The 21,999-nt window shown below is 43.5% G+C and overlaps 2 long non-coding RNA genes across 13 annotated transcripts in view; one reads left to right on the top strand and one right to left on the bottom strand.

Moving 5' to 3' along the window:
- Window positions 1-136: 136 nt before the first annotated feature.
- On the top strand, window positions 137-9,817 carry LOC116848425. Of its 8 annotated transcripts, none has more exons than XR_004378970.1 (6): window positions 137-357; window positions 753-1,478; window positions 1,859-2,039; window positions 2,284-2,411; window positions 4,736-9,388; window positions 9,514-9,817. It is a non-coding gene; the product is annotated as an uncharacterized LOC116848425 (long non-coding RNA). The 8 variants fall into 8 exon arrangements; XR_004378968.1 differs by having other exon boundaries at window positions 3,903-9,388; XR_004378962.1 differs by having other exon boundaries at window positions 2,284-4,186.
- Window positions 589-21,999, bottom strand: part of LOC116848414 — a 22,364-nt gene continuing 953 nt past the window's right edge. For 2 of the 5 annotated variants that reach the window (XR_004378957.1, XR_004378960.1), the window contains exons 2-8: window positions 21,659-21,835; window positions 20,062-20,606; window positions 10,917-11,145; window positions 9,817-10,065; window positions 7,148-7,392; window positions 2,049-2,312; window positions 589-1,648 (exon numbers count right to left, since the gene is read on the bottom strand). This is a non-coding gene — a long non-coding RNA (uncharacterized LOC116848414). Of the gene's footprint in view, window positions 1,649-2,048; window positions 2,313-7,147; window positions 7,393-9,816; window positions 10,066-10,916; window positions 11,146-14,627; window positions 14,992-15,435; window positions 15,581-20,061; window positions 20,607-21,658; window positions 21,836-21,999 lie in introns of those variants that run through there. The other 3 variants (XR_004378959.1, XR_004378958.1, XR_004378956.1) reach the window with 3 other exon arrangements.

Raw genomic sequence — 21,999 nt, 5'->3', positions numbered from 1 at the left:
TCCTCTTGGATAATTAACGCAACTAAGCATTTACCAACACCGAACAGAAGTCGATAAGAGAGGTGTGACTTTTATTTTACTTAAGCGCCGTAAGATGTCGCGTTATATTTGAGAAGGCAATCAGGTTAGTCTTTTCTAGTAAGTGCGTGGATATTGCGTATTATAGTTTTTATTTTATAAAAAATACTCTATTTTCTTTTATTAGGGCATAACTTTGTACATTGACTAAGTGTGTTGAAAAAAAAGTTGTATTTACTGGGAATTGTATTACAAAAATATTAATTAGATTCACTAATTCACATGATTTTTTCGAGAATTGAACCAAGACCAACTTTTATTGAGCTCAATTTTAATTAGGTACGTATAATATGTATATAAAGTGCTAATGTTAAATAAAAATATATGCACTATATGTATAACATAATCGATAATACATGTTTATAATAGATATTAAACTAACAAACAATTATTAACATAAAAATAACCTGATCATTTATAACTGCACAATTATTCCAGAAAAATATTAACTTATATAAATATTAATCTAAAAAGAAAAAAAGACACTTTTCAGTAAACAAAAACCAACAGTAACGTTACATCAATTTTATTTTTTCTCAATAATATAAATGCTATATAATATGTTGTAACAGTTACAATATTGGGGGTTATAACATTGATGTAATGCTACTTCTGATTAGTGGCTACTGGGTTACGAGGCTACTTACTAAGTCTGTTCTTTTTTATTGAACCAGTGTACATTTGTGGAACTTGAAAAGAAACAGGTATATGGCTGAGAAGAAAGAAGTTGAAAAGAAACAGGTATATGGCTGAGAAGAAAGAAAAACTAGTGCAGTGAAAAAGAACAGGCTAAGTTAGTACTGTCTACTCCGATATCAATATTGTCGATCACTTGTTCTTGTGTCAATTAACAATTATTCAAGAAGATGAGAATGTTGACGGCAAAAATTGAGAAAGTATTGACTCAATTAGCAATTTAAGCTGTTCTCGTGAAGAACAAAAGTCGAAAAGGAGATGTTTAGGGCGCGAAGTTCAGGGAACTACGAAGGGCTCGCGGAATGGAAGAACAGAGGTGAGGAGGGTGGAACTCAGTGAAAGAGGTGGACGTGGCGAGGGTGAAGGCGCTATCGGCCGTGAATAATGCGCGGTGGCGTCCGCACATCGTTGTGTCTCCCGTGCGTGCACGTTCGTGCTTTCGATTCGGCCTCGGCTGGATGGATTGATAAAGATTAAAGGTAAAGGGAGGTGGCAGGGTCCAGGGGTGTTTTGGAGTTAGGCGACAGAAGTCAGCCAGCGAGACGAAGCGGCCAGGCGAGCGTGTGTGGGGGATGATGTCACATAGGGGTTTCCCCCTTGCTGCTCTCCTGCTTCTCCTCCTCTTCCTCCTGCCTCCGCCAGTCTAGCGTAAATACATACAGATGCAGGCCGGATTGATGCATTGACCGAGCGCAGTGACGTAGGTACGCGACACGACGCGATGGACTTTTCTTCATCGCGTCTGTTCGTACTGATAATTCGAGCGATTTTATCTTCGGACTATTCGGGCACGCTTAAACCGGCTTCCTCGTATGTCCGAATATATCCGGTATACGTTCCTCTTGCCAAGTTGAATATGTTTACTGCATGGCACCTTAAAAAAGTAAAAGAGAATCAGATTAATTATAAGCATTGCTCAATCAGAACATTGCCTCTCTTACGTTCTATGATATAAAAATGCCTCTATTATAAAAGTTATGTCAAACGTTTCACTCTTAAAGTGAACACAATTATTTTTCAGTATTGTTTATATTCAAAACGATTCGCTTGTAGCATATTAATGCGAATATTGTTTCTCGATTAGAATCGATTTTTCGTACGAGGAAGGATGACGTTTCGGAAAGCAGCACACCCATCGAGAGGACGTTCTACGCCAATGTACGCGAAGCTCGACTCGGTATGACTCATGCGATCTCTCTCGCAGCCTCCCCTGCACGGTCCCGTATCGTAGTCATGCACAATGGAGAATAGCAAACGCAGTAAAGGTAACTCACGTTCGCCAGGGCCGGGGCCAGTAATACGGTCCGAGTTTCCCCCTGTTTCTGAAGTACCCGCGGGCCACGTGGCACGATTTTCACCCCGCCGCGCTATATCCTTCCAGTAGCGATCGTGGAAACGATTTCGTCGTGAAATATATATTACGTCGTTTCTCTCTCCGCGATCGGACTCTGCGCGTAGACTCGACCACTCCGCCGTGCCGTTTCCGTCTTATCGCGATTTCTCTTCCAGGGATGCTCGTATCCAGACGCAGATGCTATCTGAAAACCGTTTTACAAAACTACAGCGGTTGTAATATCGGAGGGTGACTGGGATATGTACGTTAGCGGTACCGTGGCAGTTTACTTCTTACAAGATCGGTAGAAATAAATTTATGATGTTATTTGCACTTTGAAAGAGAAAAGATCTATATCTAACTTATCTCTTTGGCTTCCAATTCTATGAATATTAGCCCCGTATTAATAGATGATGTTTAAAATTTGTCTAGAGTGAGATACTGAGATTTTAATTTAGAGTTAAACGTGAGTTTTTCAGTCGAATCATGCTTACAAAAGTATTATCACACATATATATTATATGATTCAAATAAAAAACTCTAAATTCAAACCTGAGTATCTCCCATGGAACAAGTTTCAAGTAGCAACTATTAATGTGGGCTTTAGACCCGTATTGATAGTTCTCATCTGAAACTTATCTCGTGTAAGATGCTCAGATTTTTATTTAACGTTAGATTCAAATTTTTCAGTTGAAGTATGATATATATGACATTTATATTTTCAATTGCGATTCAAGTGAAAAATTCAGACCTGAGTATATCTCAATTGAAAAGAATTTTAAGTAATAACTTTTAATACAGGACTTAGAATTCATAAATTATCTCTGGAATCAAAACATTTTCCAAGAACTCAATCGTACATTTCATTCATCAATGAAAGTATTAATTGACATAAGGGGAAGCATCTTCTATATTATTGTCAATATAGTTGTTATCAATATTAATTTACAGTTAATATTAATCAATATAGTGTATAACTCATTTATAAAAACGCGTGTTAACAGTATAACGATAAAAAGAAAAAAATAAGAAATTGTGTAAGATAGATAATGCGAGATCTCAATCGTTGTGTCTGCGCTGTTACTGTGAGACTTTCGAAAACGCACGACGGGAGAACAGAATCGTAAACGACCAATTTATACGGCGAGCGCCTCGGCGAGGATCCTCAATTAAACAATTACACTTAAATTGAGTGGAATTCCCACCGCGGTGCCCGCATGTTCGTTAACGATCATTCGTGCGCACCTACGAGCTGTTAAGGTAATACACAGGCGCAGGGGAACTAAATAACCTTTGATCAGGTACACGTGGGCCCACATACGTCGAAATTTATGAATCATGAGATGAGCGAGCTACCGAAATTGAGATCGACGATAAGTTCACGATTATGGTGGTTGAGCTTATACGAAGTTGCTCCGACGATTCCTACGAGAATATACGATCATACGAAGCACATTGAGATAAGCGTTTACTTTAAGTAAACGTAGAGGCACGTTCAAATTTCTCTTTCCGTTCGAGATACGGAACCATGACGACGGAATAATACGGAAGATAAAAAAAAAGAGATATTTCGAAGCCACATTAAATACATCTAAGTCTAATAAATCTGACCAATAGACCAATATTAATTTACGCTTGGTAGACAATTGCGCCTCTTTCTTGAAAAAAAATTCCCGAAGTTTGTGAAGAGCGATAGAAATCCATCGATAACGCCCGGATTAACTGTCGACGATTCGCGGTTATTACAACATCTATATACAAACCTAAGAATGTACATTCTACTTCCGCTTCACAGCTCTGGCATGCCGATAGTCTTGTAACGAGACTCGCATGACGTGCACGCGCGAATGAAAGAACGTGGAAAGCGGAGAACGAAGAGAAAATCGAGGAACGAAGACGAAATACGTGCGGACATGTACAGAACTCGGCACGTCGGTGTTTAAATGTGAGAAAGTAGAAGGCAGGGGGAGAGATGAGGGGGCAAAGAGAGAACGAAATCGGCCGCCCATTGTGCTCAGGTGTGAGGCGTGTGCGCAAGGATAGGATTCGCAAGGGTGACCAGGGGATCAGAAAGGGGAGGTAGGTAGCGCGGTGAGACAGGGGTAGATTTGCACACGCGGCACGAGCCGCTCCAACAAAGGGATGGAACAGATTGGAAGCCATTCATTCACTCGCTCGCCCTGTCTTTTTCCCCTGTATTTGACCGGGAGAGCATCGACCACCCTCCGCTCTCAGTCCACCCCCTCTTCCCTGCACGCGCGGGCGCGCGCGCGCGGACGTCCAAGTCGTCGAGTTTAACTCGGGATCACCCTCCTGCGGTACAGGTACAGTCAATCGCGTCACTAATTCGGAGTTTCATTAGGGAGTCTTTGTAATCCGGCAATGTAACGTACGTCGAATGCAGTGAGCGATAAAATGTCTCACGTGTTGAGTGTAAAATACCCGCAGTTTATCGTACCGTCTCAACCCTATCGTGCCGTCTCAATCCTGTCGTGGCGTTTTTGAGATAAACTATTGCGATTATTGCGATCTGTAACTGGAAATTGACTGACAAACAACTTTGTATACGACATTGGCGCAAGAGATGGCCTTTTTTTATTTGTAACGATCTGTATTTGATCTTTCCAGCACGAGTCTGATCTCAACCCGTCCGCGAGAGATTCGACCTCGATCTTCGCGCGAGTCAAAATGGTAAGGACGCGGTGATGCACCTAGCCAACACACCGGTGCGATTCCTCAGTTATTACTCAGCCCTCCGCGGCTTGGGATTCAATAACGGCGAACGAGTGAGTACTAAAAGCCTTTTAACGTGACCGACTGTACGTGGGGTACCTTCTCAGTCAGGGTGAAGACCCCCACAGCCACCCTCGATCCACGTTTCGTGCACCGTGCTAGTAGTTATACGTGCGCAGATTCGTATGTACCCATGTGCTCCAAAAAGAACGAGGGAGAAAGAGAGAAAGGGAAAAGACAAACGATAAAGAAAGAGAGAAGTAGAGACGGCGAAAGGGAGGCTCGGAGGGGTAGGTTATGTTCTTTCCGCCTGCGTGCCCCTCTATTCAAGTTATTGCATTACTGGCTTAGCTTTGCTACCCCACAGCCGCTACGTGCGCGTACCCCGGCGCGGCTACCCCATCATCCACATCCAATATCCATCGGCACCGCGGCTGCATTTCGCAGTGCACACCTTCCCAGAATGCATAACCGCTGAATCCCTTTAAATTCCACCTCTTACAACGCCGGCGTATACCTGTGTGGATTTCCGGGGCAAAGGCCGTTCACTGCAAGCGAGTGAGCGAACGGTTATCCGCGATATTAAATTCGCGATAATAGCATATCGCTAAAAACGATAAACCGAGCCGTCGAGCCCGAGGAATTCCTCGAGTTTACAACGTTCACGCTCAGAGACGCTTTTACGCTTTTGATCACCGGGAGAGACGAACGCCGACTCTTTTTCCCCCGAGACACTGATTTAGATCGAATCCTGAAAAATCACGGACTTAATTCACTCGCGCTTAAACGCTCCGTATTTACATACTTCTACGGCGTACTACGCGCCTCGGCGCTCGTGCTATAATATGCACGCGTGTTCGCATCTCGTTATCTGGAACATGTCAGATGAGTCGCACAGCGAGAGTCGTACCCTCGTGCCACGATAAATCCTCGGTGTTGATTGAAACCAGAAGAAAGGACACTGGCGTCGCAGACATTGCAGTGTCCGCCGCCATCGAGAGAGAGAGAAAGAGACTCCGTCGACGAATCGATTCGACGTAATTACACCGATCACGTTAATATGGTAAACGAAAATTCGCCAATACCGCGTAATTAACGACGGTGACGTAATTGATTCGGTTAAAACGGTATACCCGGTGGATTTAGCCGTACGTATCGACGAAGTTTTTAATATTTCGCATTCCAACATTCAGATATAGTCCGCTGAAACTTTGATAGAGAGATCAGAATTAATCGTCTACATTTGCGCGCTTTCACAATCGTTTATGAATGAAAAAAGAAAGTTTCGCGCTAGACAGACGTATGTATGTGTGTGTATATGCGCGTTCAATCTTTTTCTTTATCATTGAATCACTCGACACAATCCCGGAGTTTGTATAAAAACGCTGTCTACAACGCGCTTGTTATTACGGCAAGCTCGTCGCAATCATTCCGCAAACAACGCGCGAGCACAATCGTCGTGAGCGTCGCGTCGGCGGAATCGAAATTTATCGCGATACGCGTACCCGCGATTCGTCACGTATTAACGGAGGACCTATCCCGCGATGCCTGTCGCTCGCGATAAAACACGCCCTACGTCCACGATTCGTACGCGCCGAACGACAGATTTATGGCTATCGGCTCGCGTACACGTGCGGCTCTTTTCAATTAATTCAAACCGGATTACATCCTGCGCCGGCGTTGCATAATTCCGCGGCAACACGTCAAACCAGTAATTTCGTGAGACAAACGCCCCAACCCTGGCTTCTCACTCCCGCTCTCTCCGTCGGCTTCCCTCTTCGAACGAATTGGAAATTTCTCATAAAATGTAAAAAATGGAACAATTATCGGAAACAGCCAGAGGAAAAGGAGGATGTCGGTTTATCTCGTCGTTCTCACCGTGTCTCTCTGTCAAAAGTTCCAAATATAGATCGCATCATTCTAATCATTCTAATCTTCTAATAACGTACTTTTGACTATCTCGACATAATAATGACTCAAAGACCATTATTATCGCCTGATAATCTTCACTCCGAACTATCTCACATGTGACACCAGCGGAACAACACAGAGATCTTTCTACCCGAATGACTCAAAGTTAATCTTTGTTTTTCGCAGGGAAGGGTACCAGACACCAGTGTTTCTTTCACAGAGAGAACACCGTCGTGGGAACGACGGTCGCACAGCGTTCAGCGAATATATCGATGACTCACGTGCGCGATCTCGTGCCGGCACGTTTTTGCAGAATCGTTTTCCTAGGGGAGAGCAGGCGGGCGGGGAGTGATGGGGGAGGTTTCACGAATGCGTGGTACTTCGATTCGTACGTACCTCGTCAAGTTATCAAAAGTTCGCTAAAGGGATCAGGAACGGTAACCATACTGCCGCAGGCCCTTGCCATATGGCATGTATTGCTCTACCCGTCTGTACGCAGAATCTATAGGTAGACGTTCCCTGCAGAGGGTCATTCCTTACGGCTAAACGTATCCATTCAAGCTCACCTTTCTCCGCACCCTGATTAGCAGTGCTATTGTTTAAAACAGTCTTGTGTACCGTGTCGAATATCAAGGACCTTCCTGCACAAAATGTCGCGATCATAAATATAAGCGTGATGCAGTTTTAATATGAAGAATTATGCAAAATATTCTATTAGGTTTATATATTCTAGAGGGAGATAAAAGTGAGAGAGATGGAAAGTTCGTAAAACGACCTCTCGTCAAATTTGCAATTTATTTTACTAATCTGTACTATTAAACACAAATGATGATATACGAAGAGAGAAACTAATTTAGTTCAGCATGTAATGCAAGAAAGAAGTTTATGTGTAACACGAAGAAAGTACATGAAGTACATGATTATATACAATTTATGTGTAACATGAGAAGAGAGAAGCCTACAAGAGCCTTTACATATATTTGACAATTTATATATGGTAAATCAGTATGTGGCTACAGTCAGACATACCAGCCTCAAACATTATCCAGCGTATATATATTTCCGAGTCGCGCTGGACCAACATTCGTCGATAAGCAGCATTTTCGAGGTACGTTGAGCAAGCGCAGAAGCAATACTCGAAACGTTACCTTTGACAGCAAAAAATCACGCGACTGTGATATCACGCGTCGTCGAGAGTTTATCTCTCTTTCGGGGGAAACGTCATCGCGCAAGGATGGCGAAAAGGAAAAAAAGACCGCGCAAACGAGAACATCGGGAACTCATGTATACAACGGCGTACCGCCCTCTCTGCCATAATTTCACACCAAGTTAAAATCGCTCTCTCACAACGCGATGAAAATTGGTTTACAAAGTGACTTATTCACTGTTGCTCCTGTTAACGACAGAAAGACATAAACATATAAGTAATATTTCTCTAGCATGTTTCATTTTAAGCTACAAATCAAAAGAGAGCGTTAAAAATTAGGTAATATTTGCCTTTAATTATTAAGTTCTATAATAGTGTATAATCAAGTTCTATAATATTGAGAAAGACTGATTGTCAGATTAAAATAAAAATCTAATCGATAATCAATTATGAAGAAAAAAACTACAAAGAAAATGTATATTTACGCTAAAATAGCTGTATTTTCAAATTTGAACGAATTTCAAGGTCAAAACTTAAAGTTAAGCTCAATAATTATATTCAAAGCTCAATAAACGAAGGTATATCTATCGGGTTATCTTCAATAATTTTACTTAAACCTATATTCGTGTTTTTTCCAAATAATTTTGCTTTTAGTTGTATAGATAACTCTCTCATGTGATGAACTGTACAACATATATATATATATATCACACGGAAGCAAATATCATACTAAGTCCAGTGAGTTGTGCCCACACACGATCGAAGTTAACCATTAGATATAATATACTCCTGTCTCTTTCTCTACTCTCCTATCCTCTTCACCTTTCCCTCCCTGTCGGGGTCAAGCGGCAAATATTTGTTACGATCGAGAAAACGCGTACGCGAGTTCAGATTTCTGTTTGTCTTCCGAGTGTTGTCATGGAGTGAGATATTGGCTTTGACTGCCGTTTATTTTTATAGTCATATATTCCGCTGTAATGAGTAATGTGGCGCGTAATCTAAACCTTTGGCTGATAACGGAATACGCAGGAAACCTGTGGACCGATCTATATGTTCCTTAACACGTTCCACGTTATTTGTACGATAAAGCTACAGCAATAAACAACGACGATCTTTAGTATTTATCATTGATTTTCATCGAGACGTTGAACCACCAGTTTTTGACATTCTCAAATTTTTCATTATTGAATTACAAGTATAGCCTTGTTTCAAATACAGCAACATGAAAAATAATATTTAATATTTCCAACTTGATTTAAAGATCCACCACATATTCTACCTGATCTCTTGAAACAAATACTATCTTAAGGAGACAAAAAGAGAGAAAAAACTATATACAGAACACTGTCGCAACAGCGCTCAGAAGAACGTCAGCGCGGCTAAGGACGAATAAGGACGCAATGTTGATGATACAAGAGAAGAAGAGAAAGAGAACTAGAAGAGGGAACGCAAGTGCGGCACACATGTTGACGGTATGCAGTTGTTAAGAGGTAAGTTTTTGTCCACCTAGGGCCCCTTGGCCTGAGCTTTCTGTTCCCTGACGTCGGCCAGGTCACACGAACTCCACGAGCCATTCACTCCGACAGACGTAAAACTTCACATTTACTGTGTCTAGGTAACCGGAAGCGGGCAAGGCTAAGTCATGAGATACGTTGAAATTCGAGCCGTAAAAAAAATGTAGGAACGATAAAGGTTCTCTCCGAGGAATTGCGCCTATCGAGGGATGGTCCAAGAATATATTTTTCATATAATCCCCGTAATCTTAACGAGCATACCGACACGAGGACGAATACTGAAGTAGAAAAAAAGCAAAGAAGACAAATCCAATGCAAAACAATGCTTGCAGTTGGATCTACAATCTTTCAAACTAATTCTAAGGAAAGAAAAATTAATGTATTTTAAGAGAACACACACATACCAATTCGGAATCTATTCCTTTTTGATAATCTTAATCTGTTTAGTTCTTTTTCATGCTGGAAAACAAATAGGGGATGAATGCTTCGTGATCATCCTACATCCGCCTGAATGATATTATATTCTCAGCCGAAAATTCTCTAATGCAAGAACGAAAAAAGGACGTTATAAGTCTTCGGATTTCTTTGCACAAGTCATTGATCTCTCTTCGTCGTCAGTGACCGTCATCAGCCGCACGAGGCCATTGTCCAGACTGAAAGAAGAAGCAATAGTAAGCAAGGTGAAGAAACAAAGTCGAGTGATCGGTAGCACAAAGGGGAGCTCGCGTTATCAGGGAGAATAGCGCGTGCGATACTTTGTGCGCGCAGCTGTACAAAGTACCCACAGTAAAGTGTATTTTCCAAGGACTTTAAACCGCGAAGCGGAGCGAAGCGCATCGCGGAGCAATTTATCTTCGCGTGCAAACACGGGAAAGTTGTCATACCTATGGTCGCTGATTCACGCGATCATTGTCTCATCTTGTGAAGAAAAGCGCGCGCGACAGAGAGAGAAAGACAGAGGAGGGGACGAGAAGACAGAAGTGGGAGAAAGAGATAGAAAAGAGAGGAGTCACGGGATCGACGAGCAGCGGGACGGAGACGAAGGTAGACAATAAGAGGGAGAGGTAGATGAAGCCGAAGGAACGACGGAGAACAACGATATAGAGAGAGGAAAAGAAGTACGCAGGAACTCGTCTCGGCTACGGCCGAAGATAAAGAAACACAGTTGCGAATCACGCTGCGGTGGCGCCTAATGGGCGGCAACAAAAAGGGACACAGAGTGGCCACCGCGGCACCGACCAGGGGGAATTCCCCTCCACGTGCGATAGCGAATGCTACTGTACCGGGGGGAGGAAGGGAGATCCTTCCCACTTCGCGCCGCTCCTATTTTTCCCCGCCGAGCTCGGTACGCTTCGAGCGTGTTCGGTGATCTCCGCGTCGCGTCTGGACCGCGACGCGCCGGAGATCAAACAGTAACGTATCATCCGCGCGCATCCCCATAGACATGGGACTGACATGATAGTTGATAGCTGTTATTGCTATCGGTAGCACTAATACTAGTTACCGATGATGGCGATGTGAATTACTAGTAGTCGTGCTATCAAAATGCTCATCGATACGCAGGCTCGTTACTTCATCTTAATTATTATTGAGCTTCTTATCTTTATCGTGCAAATGTTGGTCAATGTTAACGCTGGTTAAAAGGCCTTTCGTCCTCCTTTGTATTAAGCAATCTTTCTAGCTTCCAATCACGTTCTCTCTCAAGAACTTAGCATCCGTGATGATTGAACAATCTAAAATATTCAAATTGTACAATGTATTATAGCTTTCAACTGCCTTGGAGTTAAAAAACGAACAAACTATTTTTCGGGGGGGGACATTTTTTATTAATGCTATTTTCTCTCTCTCTCTCTCTATATATATATATATATATATATATATATATATATATATATATATATATATCACAGCCACATCTGGTACACACTAACGCACGGCTAAATTTATATTATATGATAGCCTCTCTCTCTTTCTCTCTCTAGCAGTATTATCGATCGCAACGCGCTTAAATCGCGTTTAAGTCCAGCCGACCAGTCGGCGTTACTCATCAAGACGCCTCGACGATGACGGGCGTCGTTAACAGAAAGGGGAAGATTAACATCGTACCAAGAAATTCAACACCTCGAGAGCAGCGTGATTAAAGACGAGACGGGTCGAAGAGGGAATGAGAAGGGGTACGGCACTATTGGCTCTAATTGCCAGTACTGGCCGAATAGAAAGCGGTTTACTCTCTGCTCCGCTCTCGTCACAGCTCCCACTGCTGTTTGGTGCTTATCGTGCGATCGTACTCGCCTCTCGACGCCTCTCGTTTAACATACCGACACAAAAAATATGACGCAGGAGGAAGTGTCATACGTTTTCGTTTATACGTTCGTTCGTTACCGTCGCCGACAAGCATGACGGCTCGGCGCGGCAACGCACTTCGCGTTGATCTTCCGCAGACCATCTCGCCTCGAAGCGATGCCCTCGCAACTACAAATCGGACGCGGGTGATCGGCGCAATCGCGCGATAACACGTATGTCAAAGCAATACAATGTTAAGAAATAATACGATGTGTGTTAGAGGTAAAGCACGACACAGAATAAAAAAAATGAAAAGAGGGAAAATTGAAAAAGAAATTGAACAGTGAATGAACATTAAAGTACGGAATGTCTAGGAATAGTCGAATCGCTTGGTCTCTCACAAACGTATAATTAGTTTTTACTTTTATATAAATGATAAAAGTTAATTATCTATCTTGAATCGACACGTTAGAAAAGGATCCATCGAGGAAGAGTTGAGCTGCGCAGTGAAAACCGATTAATTTAAAATGTGTCTGCGCACTCAACAACAGTTCGTCTCTGATTACGATCATTACCCGACAACGCCTGTTGTTTAACGGTGGCATTCGCTCTTGTGTTCCAAGAGGCATATCTCTCTCTCTCTCTCTCTCTCTCTCTCTCTATCTCTCTCTCTCTCTCTCTCTCCTCTTTTCTGTTCTCTTCTTTCTTCCTTTCTCTTAAACATTGTTCCGAGGCGGTCCTTCGTTTTCATTCAGTAATTCGCAGGCAGCTGCACACTAATAATAGTAGCGGACAGTGCTGCTACACCACGTCGCCGGTCTCTCTGCCTTCAACGTGATGACGCGTACACGATGAGGAGGAGCGGGCGTGCTCGTGGAAAGACGAGAGAAACAGAAGAGAGAGAGAGAATGAAAGGGATCCGTGAAAGAAGAGAGGCGTCAAGAGGGAAACGGATTCGTCACATTGATTTCGACCGCTGAATTTGGAAGATCCCGTGACTAAGAAACGCTCGGTCCGCCAATTGATTAACTACGTCAACTTGGCCGGCTGATATGGAACGGTAGTGTGAGTGTGATGAAAGCTCGAGGCACATACCGATCTAGCCTCGACACGCCGAGCAAAAAATCGTGTACGTCTTAACCTGTGAATATTTCATCGAGGAGAATATTTCAACGTCGCGAGATAAAAATGAGACGGCACGGAAATTATCTTGAAACGCTCGTCGTACAATATCGAGGATCTTCGTTTCCGTCACGTCGAACCGTTAAGGCTACTTCTGGGTACTCGCCGCGTAACTCTTGACTGATGATGTCAGAAATGGGAAAACACACGCCCAAAATTCAGATTATTTTTGTTTCTACATATTTTGCCAACATTTTGGGGCGTATTTTCTCGCTTGTGACATCATAAATCTCAAGATGACCGCGGCGAATATCCAGAAGCCTGCTAATGTGAGGACTTGAAACGACAAAAAGAAGAAATCTAAACGAGAAAAAATTACTCGACCAGACAAAACGACATAAAAATTACGATATAAGAAGAAGTGCGTTTCCACAATCGAAATATTCCGAGCCGAGATATAAGCAAGATTCTTATTTTATTGTATTGGCTGATGAAAAAAATTAATTAAAAAAAGAGAGAAAACGTCAATAACATTTCTACTCTAGCTCTGTTTTTAAAGAGAAAAATAAATATTTTCAAAAAATAGGAATATATCGCGGAAATCGATATGTCTACGCATTACACATTACGGAGTTGAGTAGGAAAACCCCGTCTATACCACAAACATATCGCGTACTCTGCAGCGGTGAAAAGTCAAGGGAATTAAATGCAGATAACCGCGAGCGCGAACGTTATCGCGCTCGTTGCCTCGTCCTCACCGCGTTTAATTAACGTTTCACGTTTAACCTCGTTAAACGTGCCATGCGCATTGTATACATATTTGGGAAAAATCAATTCTGCATTTTGCAATGTATCGCGAAATCGCATGCGAGAAAGAGAAAGAACAATTTAATCTAAATGCCGCGCCGGTGCAAGTGGAGCGACTAACGCTCGCGTAGCTGCTCTTATCAACTTAAAAAGGGAGTCCTGAAAAAAAATATGATACCTTGTTAGTAATTTTCAAAGGCAACGGAATGCAGTCATCAGTATAATGATATATCATCAGTACCGGATATGGTTTAAAAAAAACATCGGGGACATTCGGTTCGTGATAGAACCGCCGCGTCAAATGACGAAGAAAGCAGCTTCTGTTCCATTCCCCGTGATAGCTCGCAGGTTAGCTCAGAGTTCCCTCCCTTTCGAGATACCACGCACCATTTTCTCCCTGCTGGGCTGGCCCTCGAGACGGAGAGCCATCACCGTTTTAAAGGAAACGACCATACCACACGCATCTCCATACTAGGCGCGCATCCTTCCACTTGTCAGATAAAGAACGGGGCAACAACGTCCGCGTACCAGTGAGCCAAAGATACCGTGGTTTCCGGTTAACCAGCGCGTCGCGATAAGGAGTCGCTTTGTCGATATATCCGTGAACGTGTCACTACCACAGATACGTATAAATCTGCTCCACCTTCCTTCGACCCGGTCATTTCGATCCTACAATCATCTCGCTAGGTACCGACAGCTCTCGTTTTGAGAACGATTGTGAAAGAGCGATAATCGTATACAATTCTAATAGGTTACATATAAAGTAATAACAAAGTATCAATTTCGAACGTATTTCCTGAGCAAAAAGAACGGATATCGTCGATTTGATACAATTTTGATCAACTATCGTACAGGTTGTCCTATGTAAATACTTACATTCCGAAAGAAACGGAAAAGAGGAAAGTATGTTCCTCTGTCTTGAGAGGTCGGCATAAAAACTTGAAAGGCGTACATATCATTACAGCATTTCCGTGTCACAGAAGAGCGAAGAAAGTACAATTACCTTTAGCATCGTATAAATTGAAGCAGGGCGTACCCTGACGAAAGCTACGGTCCTGGATCTTGATTGCGGCCGACGCACATGCCGACGTGACGCGGCGAGACGCGCGACGCAGGTAGGGGATATGGCGACGGCACGGCACGGACAGACGGATACATAGCACACGCACGAATCGCTCGAGGATAACATCTCGCGGCCCCAGGACGGGCGAGGGCGCGTAAGAGACGAGGGGTGAGCACGAAAACGAGGAGGGGAGAAATAGCGCGGTGGCGGTGGTGGCATCGCCGTGGGTGGAGAGGAGGACATAGAGGAGAGGTTTCATCGGCCGGTAGTAGTCGTGGGAGTGGGGGGAGTAAAACAGCGGCGGGGGCAGAGGGGGCTCCAGCGTGTCCATCGTCGGATACCGGCGGAGCGGGGGAGAGCGATTTCGAAGTCGGAGCGGGAGATCGACTCCGCGCTAGGTGATGGCAGGGCGAAACGGGAGAGGGACACCGTCGCGCACGCTCGAGAGAAAGAGAGAAACAGTATGGGGGCGGTGGCTGCTAGGGCTACGTAGCCGCCATCACCATCCGTCCCATCCTATAGTAAACTCCAAAGCAGTCCCCGATCTGTCTCCGTGTGTGTTAGTTAGGGAACCGTGTTTTACCGGTGCTTCTCTCGCCCGCTGCTCAGCGCGAAGCTGCTAGTAACGCATTGAACGTTTCTGCCTTACCCGCACTGTCTGTCTCTCCGTCTTTGCTATGCCCTGACGCGTCGCGTCGCGTCCACCTCTTGCTCTCTTTCGCTTTTTTCCAATTCTTCTCTTACTTACCGCTTCTGTCTGTTTCTTATTCGTCCTCGCGTCCTTTTTTTCCGTCATCGTTGCCTGACACGATTCTATGGTGATAGTGCTTTCTCCTTTCTTTCTTCCTTCCGCGGGTGTCTTGACCGAGAAAACGAAGGTGGTGGAGGAGCAGAAGTGGGAGGAGGAGCGGAAGGAGAAGCGCCAGAAGAGTAAGAAAAAGAAACGTATGTTCTCATTTGAGATATTCTCGTGGTTAAAACCGGTGCACCGTCTCGCCTCTCCCTTTCTCTCTCTCTCTTTTTTATCCCTGCCTCACACACACACACGCGCGCACTCTCTCTCTCACTCGCTTTCTCCCGCCCTTCCTCCCCCTCTTTTCGTCGTTTCCACGCGTCTGTGCGATCTCACGAGATGTACGCGCGCGAGTGCAGTGATTATTTACAAAAGAGCGGCGTATAACGGCCGTGATCGCAGCGTTTTAACCGTCCACACCGCCTCCACGACGACTATACCACGATAACCACTACGACGAACGCGACGAAAGCAGGACGGGAGATACACACGAATAGCAAGTTAGATTGACAGCACGCATCACCAATGATGTGTCATCGACACTTACAAGGTTTTTCGATCTCCTGAGTCCGGCTGAAGCGGCGAAAGTCTTATCTGGAATCTCCTAAAGAAGATCCACCGTGTAGAATCGTCCCGCATAATCCGTACATCTCGCATCGCATCACGTAGCGTCGCGTCACGTCGCGTCGCGTCGCGGCGTCGCATCGGCTGTGAATCCGCTCCGGACAGGGGAAGTGTGGGAAACGGAGCGGAACGGGCGGACCACATTGTGGACCACCACGAGCACTTTTCGACGACTGGAATTCACCATCCCGTCGTCCGCGCGCTCGTCTCCCTCTCCTCGGTCAATCCTTTCTTTCTTCTCTGCGTATCCTCCGCGCCTTCATCTGCTCCATTTATACGTCGGCCCGTCCGCGACCGCGGGAGGAGTCCGACGTTATTTCGCTGACAGAGAGCGGCGCTACAGCGGCCTGAAGTTATCCGCGCGAGAAGACAACGCCGCGGTTGGTTCGCGACGCGCGCGCTTTTAATGTCCGTCGACGGTGCCGGTCGCACCGCGTTCTCGTGCCTCGTCGCGCCCGACGTCGTCTCGACTTGGCGTCGCGACGCCCGCCCTCGTCGCCGCCGTCGTCGTCGTCATCATCATCATCGTCATTATCGTGACAACTCGTCGTGCCGTTGTAGCCACGTCGCGATGATGAAATGAGCCGTACGTTTCGATCACATCGAACCGCAATTGATCACAGTGGAGCTGAAGTGGCAACGACAAAGGGAGGATAGATCACCGAATGACGAGACAGTGAAAACGGGACGTTCGCATGCGCGTCGTCCGCGTCTGAGGTAATCGCGAAAACTGAGGTTAGAATAGAAGAGAGAGAGAAAGGCAGAGGAAGAAACAGAGAGGACGCAAAAGTTGACAGGCATGATGCACCGTTGTGCCTTAGAACGTCAATGGACGACGAACTCGTGAGGCGAGGATTACCCCCCTCCCTGTGAACGGAACCTGCCTGCAACGTCGAGGAGCCGAAGCTGGAGGAAGAGGTGGAGGGGGAGGAGGAGGAGCCGCCGGACGTAACCCTCGTCGAGGCACCGGCTCGTGCGAATATGAGCATGACTCTCGTTCGAAATTCGTTCAAAGGTTAGTCTCACGAATATGAATATAAGTATGACTCGCCCTGAGTACGTTTAAAGGTGACGATCGCATTCTGGTCAATTTATCTTGATTATCCAGCCAAATAAATACGGATTGACGACTTTAAGTAATTAAACTGTTTATCTCTCGTTGCAATTATTTTTTTTTCTTTCTATAAAAGAAAAAAAAGTGGTGAAACGAAGGGGTAATGTGCGGAAAACAATGTCGGTGGTGTACATAGATACTGAAAGGTACGATCATTGATATTTTCGTCAATGGGACACATCAATAGTTTAAACAGGTTGAAACGCAGATAGACGGAAATGCGAATAGTCCGAAACACCCCATAGAGAATTCGACGTACAGTCGCGTAGGCGAGGGATGTGAAGCATCACAGATGATTTCATCTGTTTTTTGATTCGGTAAACCTCGGAAAATACGGGGAACGCGTGCCGCTGCACGTGCGCGACCTATATTGCGCGCGTGATATAAGGTGGCGTTCAACGGACGAGTCAGCATCTGCGAATGACTCGATTGACCGTCCGCTATCTCGCGATTTGTCGAAATCGATGCCGGTTCTGGTATCATCGTCATTGTCGTGCACGCATCGCGAAGAAATCGTACCGTATCGTCGCTTCGCGTGGAAAAAATCGCCCGTGAATTTCGTTGTCGCGACCAAGACGCTGGAGCGAATTTTATGCGCCGAACAGTCGTTTCGTGCAATTAACACGCGTATAATCGTGCAATTTACGCTCGGTGCAACTCTGATACGATAGGAATTTAAAATAATAATAAGATTGAATTTACGCGCGCGCGCGATTCAGAATAACTTTCCGCGTTGCTGAGACACACAGATAGAGAAGTACGCACTGCATTCAAGTAAATGTTACTTCAAATATTTTATAAATTTATATATTCGCGAATCTATCACAGGTCCATTATAAATAATAAATTCAGACAAAAATTTTGTTTACTTACCACGTTCTCTTAAAATGAATCAGTCAAACATCACTGAAAACAATGAATATACACTGATTTGCCGTTATAAATATAGCACTGAAAGTGCTCAGTGCTATACTCATAACTGATATCAGTGACTATTCACTGATTCACTTTAAGAGAACGTAGAATGAAACCAACTTTTTGTTTGATCAAGTTTTATAATATTCTTGTGAAAAGAATATATACACATTTTTCTGTAAGCGATACGGAAAGTCTTCTTCCTTTTAGACGTTACAATTTTATAGTCTTTATTTTGAGTCTTCAAGCAAAAAGTATTAAGATAAAATTTGACTTTTCGCGTTCAATATGGCTTATTACGCCCCTTACTTATTAATCTTTTACTTCTGTATTTATTATGTTCTTTATTATAAACTATTAACATTTTTAACGTTTGAGTGGTACATTTGCAAATAATAATTTATGCAAATTTGTATTTTTAACAGGCAGATACGATTTGGTTAATCTCGCGATACGCGAAAACGCGAAACGTACCCAAAACGCAAAAACACATTTATCGCATTGAGGAAAGTGAGGGGCTGATCCGTGTGTCATTGTCCCTCTTGTAGATTTCTGCACATGAAGAACCATGACACCAGATCACTTGCTCTCGCCCAGGTATCATGAATTACTGCGCCATCGTTGCGCTCTCCGTGCGAGTCAGGTTTAAAACGCAGAGTGGTATATCGTCGATCACACATGCTTGTACGCATGCCGTGCACACAAGTGTCTTCTTCTCTCAGTTTTCTGAGTCGACTCGTATCTGCATAACACCGGCCAATTTATTGGCTTTATTCGTTTCGCCTTGCACATGCACGCGCGCGCGCGCGTGTGTGCACACGCGTAAAACGCGCAAGATCTACCTTGGCCGATTTACTCTTTAATGAGTCTTACCATTCTCGCGATATGTCACTCGTTTATCTGGACCTTGGTCGTCGCTCGCCGTGCGATTAGTCGCGTATCGCCGATTATGATGCAAGAAAATATCGATTCTCTTGTATCGCGAGCAATTCTTTTTTTTTTTTGTTTTGTTTTCTTGTCAAGTGTTTGTTCTCGGAACAAACAGAAACGCCGGCCTGTTCAATTTTTGAGAGCGATTAAAGGTTGACCCTTCACAGTTCGCGGCTATTTTCGGCGTTTCTTTCCAGCCGCTCCGTAGAAATCCGGCCACTTCCGGGCGATATTGCGTAGCTCTCACGTTTATCTCGATATTTCAGTATCTAACTGATGCAATAACACGCTCATAGTGCAATATTTACGCCGTATATAGTATCAATGTGCGACAGAAAGAGAGACAGAGAGAGAAGTGCTTCGCAGCACATCGGCGGAATGAAATATGACGCCAGTCTCGTCGGTCTCGACACAGAACCGCGAAGGGTTCGAACACTATTTTGAAACGATAACGAGAGCACGGTTAGAAAAGACACTTACGCGATTTCTCAAATAGCTTGAACCGGTTTTCGGGATCGCGGCGAAAAGTGGCCGAGGCACGTAACTCGAGCCTAAAGACGCCCAGCCAAAAATCAAACTCAATACGTTGCCTGCGGCGAACAGGCGTTTCTGATATGGCGATTAACACACCGGGCCAGTCAGGTAGCAACCAAGTCGTGCCCCGTACGAAAATATTTAACCATTCCTAATATTGGCGCGCGAGAACTCGCCGGCTCTTATTTCCGTCTCTCGCCGCGGCCGCGATCGCCAAACAAAAGTCGCGCGTGCACAGGAAAACGCTGTTGTTTCTGTCGCGAGCTAAGTTTAGACAGTTTTCTATGCGCGTGCAAACCGTAACACGCGAAAAAATTCCGTTCCGTACAGAGCGCGAAGCGGAGTTCCCCATTAGACGTCGTGGACGCATCGCTGGTGAAATATTTTTCATCTCGAGCGAGAAAAAGAAATAGAAAAAGAGAGAAAGAGAGAGAGAGAGAGAGAAGCTTAAAAGAAAAAATTACGATTAGTTGAAAATAAGACCACTCGTCATATCCTTAGGGAATCGTCTGATCGACTTCTTTCCGCATCGTTTTATCGCACTTCAAAGAGGAAAGCCCCGAACTCGATGCTGTTTATGCAACGCGTGCATCCACGTGCACGGGGAGGCGCATTGTTCTCGCGGGCAGATAACGTTCGCTCGGTGTTTCATCCAGATGAATGGGCCAGGATCTGGCTACGTCTGACACACCCCGTGATCTCTTGTATTCTTTTATCTCGCTGTTTAATGTATGATTATCGTACCGAACGTGCTTTTATTATTTTTTTTTTTTTCGTCGGCGCTCCGCCCGTTTCAGTCAGTAATCCGCCGCGATGTGTGGAAGCGAGAGTGATGTTATCTCTCGACGCGCGCTCGCGAATAAACGTTGTTTCGATCACGTAACTCAAGAGGAAATGCTACTACCGCGCGTCGAGGAAAGAGGAAAATGTAATACACACAGGATGGCGTTTCGCGCGGCTTTAACGATATTCGTCGATCTCTGAATTATTCGCACACTTGGCTGTCCGGCTGAAATTCAAAAACGAAATTTACTTACACAGAGAGAACGATTTGGTTGAATCAAATGAATACTTCTTTGGTCTTCTTTCGTCCAAACGAATTGTTTGATTGATCGAACAAAATTTTGTTTGACGCAACGAAAATATTTATTTGCGGCTTAGTTCCAAAGAAATATTTTTGTTGTGTCAACCAAAAAATTTGTTTGGACCATTCCAAGTCTATTTATTCCAAAGAAACGTTTATTTGATTCAACAAATCGTTCTCTCTGTGAACACGGAAAAATCTTATTTTTGTTGAAAGGTCATGAATCAGCCCGTCGCGAACAATGTTGGGTCTGTGAGACCCGAACGAATATTCGATCGCTCACCAACTTTTGTAAAGAGTTCGGAAAAATTTCGAAGTTGCGCGAGTCTGTTTGCAAAACGGATCAAAACAAATCTGCTTGTTTTGATTTTTTGCGTTTCTATCTTATAGCCGTGACTTTCATATATCTCTGAACAACAAATGCGTCCAAAATATCGATTTTCAAAAGTTATGATGGTTCAAGGTTGCTCGAACCTAATAGACCCGAATTATATTGTATGTCTCAAAAAATATGATTGTATACAGAGAGTTATTGATCAAATAAAATTAAAAAATATTTATATAGATCGAATATATTACCGGCGTTATAATGATAAGAAAGTCACAGAATTTTACTAGAAAAATAAATAACATAAGATGATAGAAATGTCACATATATTGGCCTGTGCAATAATTTTGGATTTGTTAAATTAGAGGCGTTATTTTTATTCTTATTTTTTTATTTCGTTATATATATATATATATTATAATTTTATTTTGTTATAATTTTATGAGATAATGTATACATGGTTCTGATCTATGATCTTCTGCCATACTTTATATATATTATTTCATAAAATGATAACACAAAAATACAATCGTGTCATTTTATCTAAAAAATCCAAAATTATTTATTGCACAACTTAATACAGTAGAACAATAGAATATCTTGAGCTTAATATTTCTAAGTGTTGTTTACTTTAATCGCCAAATCTCACCTTTAATATCTAACTATACTTTCAATGATGCTTTGCTTTCTTCAATGCATACTATTTATGATTTTAAGTTAACTTTCAGCTCGGACGTATCTTTTAATGAACTTATCTTTTGATATTTATAAAATGACTGCATCAGTTTTCCGGTTTGCTTGAATTTGTCCAAAGAGCCTCGAGGCACTTAAAAAATGTAAATACTTTATATATTGACTACTTCGTCCTAATGCGTTTGTACATTTATTTATCTTATTGTAAATTATACTTATTTAAGTGTTTTTAATGTGTAAATATATATATATATATATATATATATATATATATATATATATATATATATATATATA

Source organism: Odontomachus brunneus, unplaced genomic scaffold (assembly GCF_010583005.1).
Source record: "Odontomachus brunneus isolate Ranch 3 - 2012 unplaced genomic scaffold, Obru_v1 Obru_scaffold_005, whole genome shotgun sequence".
In the NCBI taxonomy this organism is placed as follows: domain Eukaryota; kingdom Metazoa; phylum Arthropoda; class Insecta; order Hymenoptera; family Formicidae; genus Odontomachus; species Odontomachus brunneus.
This window is presented reverse-complemented; position numbering and strand designations above follow the sequence as displayed.